Genomic DNA, 8,272 nt, shown 5'->3' with positions numbered 1-8,272 from the left:
TACACACATACACACACACACACACACACACACACACACACACACCACCAGCTCCCTCCTTTTAAGGCAGGTATTTTTATAGTGTTGTATTGAATATATTTTTACCAATTGGATTGAGCTTGCAGAGTGTGTCGGGGAGTGTTTGCCATTCAGTCATGCTTGAGAGACTGTTTTTTCTGGAAATATAGGTCTACCACTTAATCCACTCCGAGGTGTGCAGCACTCAGACCGCTGGAAGCCTGTGTCACTAAGACCTCAGGGAGGATTTCACCAAAGAACATTTCAGCTGACCTTGACATGGAGGCCAGGTTTCTTTCACTCTCTCCTACCTGGCTCACACTTGCTACTATGCTATGTATACATATATAGAGTACATATCATGGCAAAGTCAGAAGTTGTGTCATTTTAACATTTGCTGTTAAACAGTCAGCACATAGCAGACCCTTTTGTCCTCAAACAGAAACTTTAGTAAGATGAGACAGCAAGTTGGTTTGTAGAAGATTTGCTGCCGAGCTTTGAATTCGAAGAGCCAGATGTTTAACCCGACTAGTGATTTTAAATATGCGACCCGTCAAAACCAAAGAGATGGTTCTGGCTTAACACTGTGGAGTCCAGGTCCTAGGGGCCACTTTTTCCCTGAACATCAGGATGTTGTGCCCCGAGGCACAGCGAGTGTATGAATGCCTATGTGTGTGTGAGAGGAGCTGGGAAAGTGCAAGACAGCACCTCATTTGTATTCTTGTGGAAACAGATGCTCGGCTGCATTAACGACTTCTAACTAAAACATTCATAAAGTGTTATTGGATTTTTAGCAGTGGGGTTAAGAAGTGTGACCTTGGAGGTCTGAAGGTGGCCTGCTCTTCTCCCTCGTTCCCTCCCTCCCGGCATCCTCCCCTTTCCTCTTTCTCTCTGTTTGGACGCTCCGGTGACATCACAGCGGCTCGGCTTCAAATTGGATGCAGAGAGTGAGAAGTTCAGCAGTAGCCCTGGGCAGTGAATATTTTTCCATTTATTTAGGCGGGGGGGGGGGGGTTGGAGTAGCACAATGGGGGTAGCAGGACATGCAGACAAAAAGGGGCAGAATACATTACAGGTTAAGTAATAAGTAATCAAAAAAGTAACCCTCTGTGTGTATGCATACTCCACTCAATCTCATGGTTAAGTGAGCCATAGCTTTGCTCGTGTAGAATCCCCTTTGGACACCTGGCCGTTTTGATGAATAAATCAGGAAGTTGCAGAGAGCATATGAGAGGGGCAGACAAAATTAAAGGGGCATCATTGGGCGGTACCTTGTTTCATCATGGTATGAAGTGAAAGCGTTACATTTGCCAAGCTGATTCATTTATTATATCCTGGCACTTGTGTAATTTAATTGCCATATTAAATATGTTGAGCCTGCCCTAATTTTTCCTTTTTCTTTTTTTGCCACTACATAAAATATACAATTAAATTCAAACATGGCTGATAAAAGTAGTGACACAACGGTCCCAAATATGGGCACAATGATGGTTGAAGATACATCCCAATTTGGAATGCTCAACCTCAAACTGAGGTTGAGGTTGAGCATTCATGGGAAATCCTCCAGTCATTCATAATTTGCCGTAAGCTTTATTTGAGTTGCCTCTGCTGTTATTGAGCTACAGATTAATTATTTTCTAGGAATTGTGCTGTTAGCTTCGAGTTGTCATGTACTGCAAATCCAGATGTAAGACGTACATGACTGAGTGTCAGTAACAATGCCGTTGCTGGTAATTGTGTTTACCTGCGATGTAAATCCTGATGAGATACAGGTGAATAAAGCCAGTCCAGACTAATTTTGCCCCAAGCAAACTTTGTCTGACCCATCTGACCGTTAATAATTTTGACCTGATATTTGAAAGGCTCACTTAGTCATAAAAATAATTATTCTGGATGGGTTTTTTTAAATGAGTATCTTTCTTCCTTTATCATAATGACAGCTATAGCTATAGTATGTTTTTCAATGCTGCTGATGCTTATTATTCTCATGTTAACCTCTTCTGTTGGTTTGTGGTCAGTGTGAATCTGTGGCAACATCGCTTTGCTCCCACTATAGTTAACAGACCAGTATGACTCACCTCATTCCTTAGCCTGTCCCTCTGCTGATTGAATCTGTCTATGTGCACATGTGTGCAAATGTGGTTTGTGTGGCTGCTCATGCATGTGTTTGAGACTGAGGCCTGCAGAGAAATCCAGGAAATCCTAGGCTCTGGTCCCATTCCTTGAAAAGAGATGTGTGTACTGTGCCCCTTTTTTGTGAATTTTTGTCTGGGCCTTGAGGAACGACCCTACAGAGAGAATCTCATACTCAAACAGTCAATCGCACAACGTATATATCACATTACACAGCTTACGCTCTCTGAGTCAACCTCACACTGGTGTAGCAGTTGTGGATCTAATCATCAGATCATTCTTGACGTTATCGCCACACCTTCAAAATGAATTGCAGTTGCATCGAATAAAGAAAGTTGTGGATTGACTTGGACTGGCGCCTTTGATTTCCCCCCCCCCCTTTCACAAGCTCTCCACAAATAATATCTGGTTGAAATAGATTGGTCATTGGATTGGTAAATCAGTCAGAAGGGCCGGGCCCCTCGTAACACAGCAAGTGTAATCTAGTGATTGAGAAAGTGCTAAGCCACCATGAAATAGAGGTTAGGGTTTGATGCCAGGCCCAGTTTGTCTTGTCACCCTGCCAAACCATCTGTATAGAGCAGAGGGAAAGTAAAATCTGAATTTGTCCATTTTTATCCATCTTTAACTAAACGGACCAACCAGCAAAGCCTCCTAGCCGCCTGAGCTGAAATCTGTAACAATGAAAATGAACCCGTTTCAGTGAGCATCCACTGCAGATATGAATGCTGCGGGGTTACCATGGAGACAAAATATTTTTGACATTACGCAGTTGTTGTGCTGTACTCTGCCTGGTGGATTCTTGCTGGAACGAATCTGTTTTATGTTCCTGAAGAGATGTAGCCCTAAGACTGCTCATTAAACTGGCCACCCATGCAATAAACACATTAAATAAACCACAGATTAGAAAAGGCTGTCTTTTTCTTCTCTCAGCAGAGAAATTGTGCTGCCCAGTTTGAGATGGATTTGATGGCTTTTAATAGTGTCTGCCTCTTTTTAATAATGCCCAATCTACAATGCTAGACTGTGCTTTATTGGTCTGTTTAAGTCCAAGCACATAGCCATTAGCAGGGGCCAAAATGGCCCATAAAAGTTGGGCCAAGTCTGATTATGTGCCAGTCTTATAATATAAGTATTTTGGAATGCGTCAACATTGCTTTATAGTTGATATCTTGCCTACGTCTTCACAGTAATGAACATCAAAAAGTCAATAACTGGTCAGTCAACTTCGAAAGACTGATGACTGACCATACCCTCATTTTTATTTCTTAATGGTCCAAGTTTCAACAAAGGGTGGGCATTCTTCACTGAGCTTTTCTTTTCAAGGTGGTGAACTTTAATTCACTTTAGCATTACATGCTTGGATGGGAAATGATTAGCATAATTGTACCATGTTCACATATGGCTCGTATCGACAGTGGAGCAGAACTGCATGTCAAAGAGGGCTGCATAATCGCTATAATTACAATTGAGGATGCAATTACTGAAAATATTGGCATTTATTAGTGTTGGTTTTGTTTCGCACACTTACCAAAGCTGAACAAAGAAAAAAGTAAAGGAAGAGGTTGTCCTGTGCTTGAGTAATATTATACTTCTTTAACTGCTTACCCTGGTGGCGTTAATTCCTAACCTCCACTGACACAGCTTCCTTGAACTCGTCTTCAAGGTTAAAATCTTTAATAAAAGTTAATATGTGGAAAAGCTAGCACTCCCCAGGTCTGCCCCACCAGACTAAATTAGACTTCTCAGTGGACCGGGTCTCTCCCTGTATAATTTTTTGGGGTGACGTGAGCAGTAAATTGCTTTCTTATGCTAAATTTCTGTTCTGCAGACAGCTTTGTGCTTTTTTTGTCTGACCTGTTTTGACTCAAAATGTCATAACTGAAGCATGTAGTTTAGTAAAAAAAAAAAAAGAACGACTCTGAGATATTATGTGTCCACACCTTCTTTCACCTTACCTCACCCATGACCTCCCCACCTGACCTCTTCGCAACCTTTTGTGCCAGCCAAATATTTCTGTGATTTCTCTTAAGCCAATTTTTTTGCCTTTTCATTCAAGCTCATTTTGGCACTGAAGCAGAACATTAAGAGGTTTCTCAGGTTTGCTGAGTTGTGTGAATGTCCATGAAAACCTTTTTTTCTCCTCCCTTTTATTCACTTTTATTCCTCCTTATTTGAAGACTTTAAGGTGAGATGGCCATATTTTACACATTTAATTCACTTACCCAGAGTAGGATGATGAAGAGTGTTTATGCAGGCCTATGTGCAAAATACTGTAATACAGTAACATATAGGTATACCAAGCTTATTAGATGTTCTGCGTATCCGTGTGTGAACAGACAGATGAGCATGAAGCGTAAAGGGAGCATACCTTGCGCGCAGCCACAGTGAGGGCCCCGGGCCGTGTTTGCACTGGGTGACAATAACCCCTTTTATTCTGCTTCTGCCTTCACCAATGTTTTGATTTCTACTTAAAGTTTTATGTCAGTGCCCTCCCTCAAGGGTGCCATTACCTTGTATGCTAATAGAGCTATGCATATTCTATTACTGCTGTCAGGGCAAGATAAGGGACACATTCAGCAAAGGAGCACTTAGGGGCCAATGAACCCAGCGAGGGGTCCTTCTGCTCCTGCATTATCAGTCATCTTCACATCTGAATGGAGCTGGCTTATGGGCCTTCTCTTCTCTCTCCCTCTCCTTCTCTCTGCAGTAAGGACTCCCTTCCGTAATAATCAGTCACTGGGAAACCGCCCGATCCCTATCTCACACACACACAGACACAGGCAGCCACGTGCGCGCACACATACACACATATTGAAACCATGCACAGCTGCAGGCTCAATCTTAACCGACCACAAAGAATGCAAGAGCAGAGCAATAACACTAACACTGTCACACGGAGACAAACATGTCTCATTTGGGGTCAGTTTGGATGGGGCTAAGTAGGTCTTTATTTTCAGACTGACTGAAGTCTTCTCTCCCGCATAATGGTAATGAAGCCATATGGTATGTGGAATTGGATTACTAACAAATGTTCCGTACCACCGTCTTTCCCCTTGGCTTACTTTTTCACAACCCCCCTCCGCTTTCACTCCATCTCTCCCGCTCTCTTTCTCTCTCCCCCCATTCTCTCCCCTGTGTCGCTGTCCCCCCATTAAAGCAGCCATTTCAAATTGGAACAGCATGTTGTCTAGGAGTGCGCACCTCATTTATAAGATTAAATTAAAAGCCAGCCATGCTCGGATGGCATTTTGCGATGATGAGGGGAAGGAGGGGAGGTTATGGGAGCGAGGACCGCTTTCAGCTGCACACAATCATCTTCCTGTCATATGATTTGCCGGTTCCTGGTGGTGACACCTTCTTCCTGTCACCTGCTATGATGTGTCAAATGCCACACCTAAGACCCTAAAGCTAATGCATCCAGGCTTATGAGCCTCTTGCAGTCTCCTTTAGTTTTACCATACTTTTGAAATGTTATGGAAGGCATTTTTAACATGTGTTATAAAGTAGCCAAACATGGTTACAGGTTTGTGCCTTGTCACAGACACAATGAAATGATATATCACACCCTGAGCTAAAAGGCCCTTGCAAATTATGCTCTATAAATGGAAGAAAATCTCATTTTGTTCTCTACCTAAAAACAGATGAACTTTTATTGAAAACGTGGAAGCGATTAGTTTAAGGGGCGTCTTTTAGTGTAATTCCCAAATGAAACGAGCAGACCCTGTATTTATGAAGCCTATAGCACAAAGAAGGGAGCTCTTAATGAGGCAATTAAGCTGAGGGGACGCAAGACTTTGATCTAGAGGGCCGTGATTTTTACAAAAACATCGCACAGTGATAGATACTCATAACTCAGGGGCCTTAATTGTGCTTAATTTGTTTGGAATAGGAATGTGCTTTCAATTAGAGTGTGGATTTGGTCCCGTGTGTTTAAAGGAGGCTGTCAGAGAAAATTAAGAAGCAGTTTGGTTCCTCTCTGGTTACTGTTTTTTATCAGAGAGAGGCAGCAGATACACGGATGAAGAGACCAAACAGAAGGTAGGGAGAGGTAATTAGGCAACAAAAACAAACCCGTCAGAAGAGGCATGGATGGATGGCCCGGCATTAAACAACTGTTCCTACACCAACCACAAGAAAAGCTATCAACAGAACAACTTTCTTTACATGTCTTTATTTTTTATTAGGATATTGATGATGATGTTAAATGGATATTTGGATAAATATCAGGTAACAGTTGTCGTGTGTATTTTGAACTTGCCATTCAAACGCGTATATCACTATTCAGCATAATAACAAAATATACACTTTCTTTTGCAGAAATATAATGTTTTACTCACCTCGAGCTTGTTTATCATGTATACATACTCACCTGATAACACCTGGCAGCCATTCCAGTGTATGTTGAATTTCAACACAGAGAAATGTTGTCAGTGGTTTATAGAATACAATAAAATTAAAATAAAAGTAATGCAACTCAAAGACAAACCTATAAATAGTAAAACCGGAGAAACTGACAATGCTGAAGTGGTCTATAGTGAAATCCAGAGAAATTATTAAAACGCAAAAATGTTGGACTATTGTTAAGTGAGCATCATTTTGTGATGTCATACATCTTCCCTGAGATAGAATAAGCCAAACAATTGGTCAACTGGTCCCAAGTAGTCTACTGAGTAAGCCTCTATTTGTGTAGAGTGTTTTTTTAGCCTATTACCAGCTATTCCCAGCATATTGATAACTTATTTTTTGGGTATGATGAGTAACAGTTTATCATCTTGAAATTTCTTAGCAATATCTTTTAGATGTATTTAATCTAACTCCTTTTATCTTGCATTGCACTGTTAACTACGGCTCAGATGTTGCTATTTAGTGGCATTCACCATATTTCCAACAAATGTCAGCTAGTGAAGGAGAAGATCAGGGATTCTCTTATTGATTTATTTCTCTTGACCTACCAGAGTGGTGTGTGTGCACTTCTGTGTGTGTCTGAATGAGACGGTAAAGATGGAGATGGAGAGAGAGAGGAAAACGAGAGTCTGTACTGACAGGCAGATGGTCTCTCTCGTCGTCTCCTGAGGTCTTCCACTTCACACCCCATTACACCCGCCTCTTCTCATCAGCTTGTTGTCTGTCATTCACTGCGCTCTAACATCCACTCCTTCTCTCTTTGCGCCTTCTCCGTCTCCCGTTCTTTCTCTCATCCCTCTATGATTGTCTGCTTTGTTGGCTGCATGTCAAGTGTCAGGTGCAATCCCCACTGACGGATCCGCTGTGCAGTGTGCGTGGGTGTAAAACCAGTAAAGTGATGTCCTTAGCTTGCTCCCTCCCTCTCTCCCCCATTTCTCCTCTGTCTTGTTGCTGTCTGCAGTGGTAAAGCTCATGCTTGTTTAGAGGCCAAGAGCCCCTCAGTGGTCTCCAAGGAGCTGTTAGGGTGAAATCCCCCAGCAAAGATACTTGGCAGCTATTTACAGCCACTGGGGACAGAACCTCTCCTGATCCCTCTGTTGTAGCAGGCTGTGTCTCACAAGACAGTCGTGAGATGAAGGCTCCTTTAATTTTTTGATCAGATTGACAGGCCGAGCCCTTGGTGCGGCTGCAGTGACTTGCTTGTTATTTTAGGGCGCATGGTTACTGGTGTATGTCAGATTACCTTCAAAACACAATTACTTATATGACGCTGATTGAACAGTTATGACAAAGTTACAGTACACCACATAAAAAGTATTTATTGATATAATGAATGAATATTGAAAAAACTGAAATAGTATACAAACTTAGTTGAATGCACTCAAGATATAAATCCACAAAATTGTGGGACAATGTTATAGAATTAATCAATTAGAAAATATGAGCTAAATCAAAGCAGTTGAGATAAGTCTATCTATCTGAGCACCACACACACTGCACAATTCCCCACAATGTAACTCCTAAAGATCTACAAAAGACATTTTACATGTGTTTTCAAAGAGTGGTACTCCTACTCCATGACAAATACAAAACTTAATATGGCTCTAATCTAAACACATAGTTATTATGCACATTACCCTATCAATCCTAAGACATAAGCCCAAAACGATGTCCTCTTTAACCACAAAATAAGAACAGGAACCCATTACAGTGC

Source organism: Eleginops maclovinus, chromosome 1, assembly GCF_036324505.1.
Source record: "Eleginops maclovinus isolate JMC-PN-2008 ecotype Puerto Natales chromosome 1, JC_Emac_rtc_rv5, whole genome shotgun sequence".
NCBI lineage: Eukaryota > Metazoa > Chordata > Actinopteri > Perciformes > Eleginopidae > Eleginops > Eleginops maclovinus.
The sequence above is the reverse complement of the archived record's forward strand: the minus strand, read 5'-3'. Positions refer to the sequence as shown.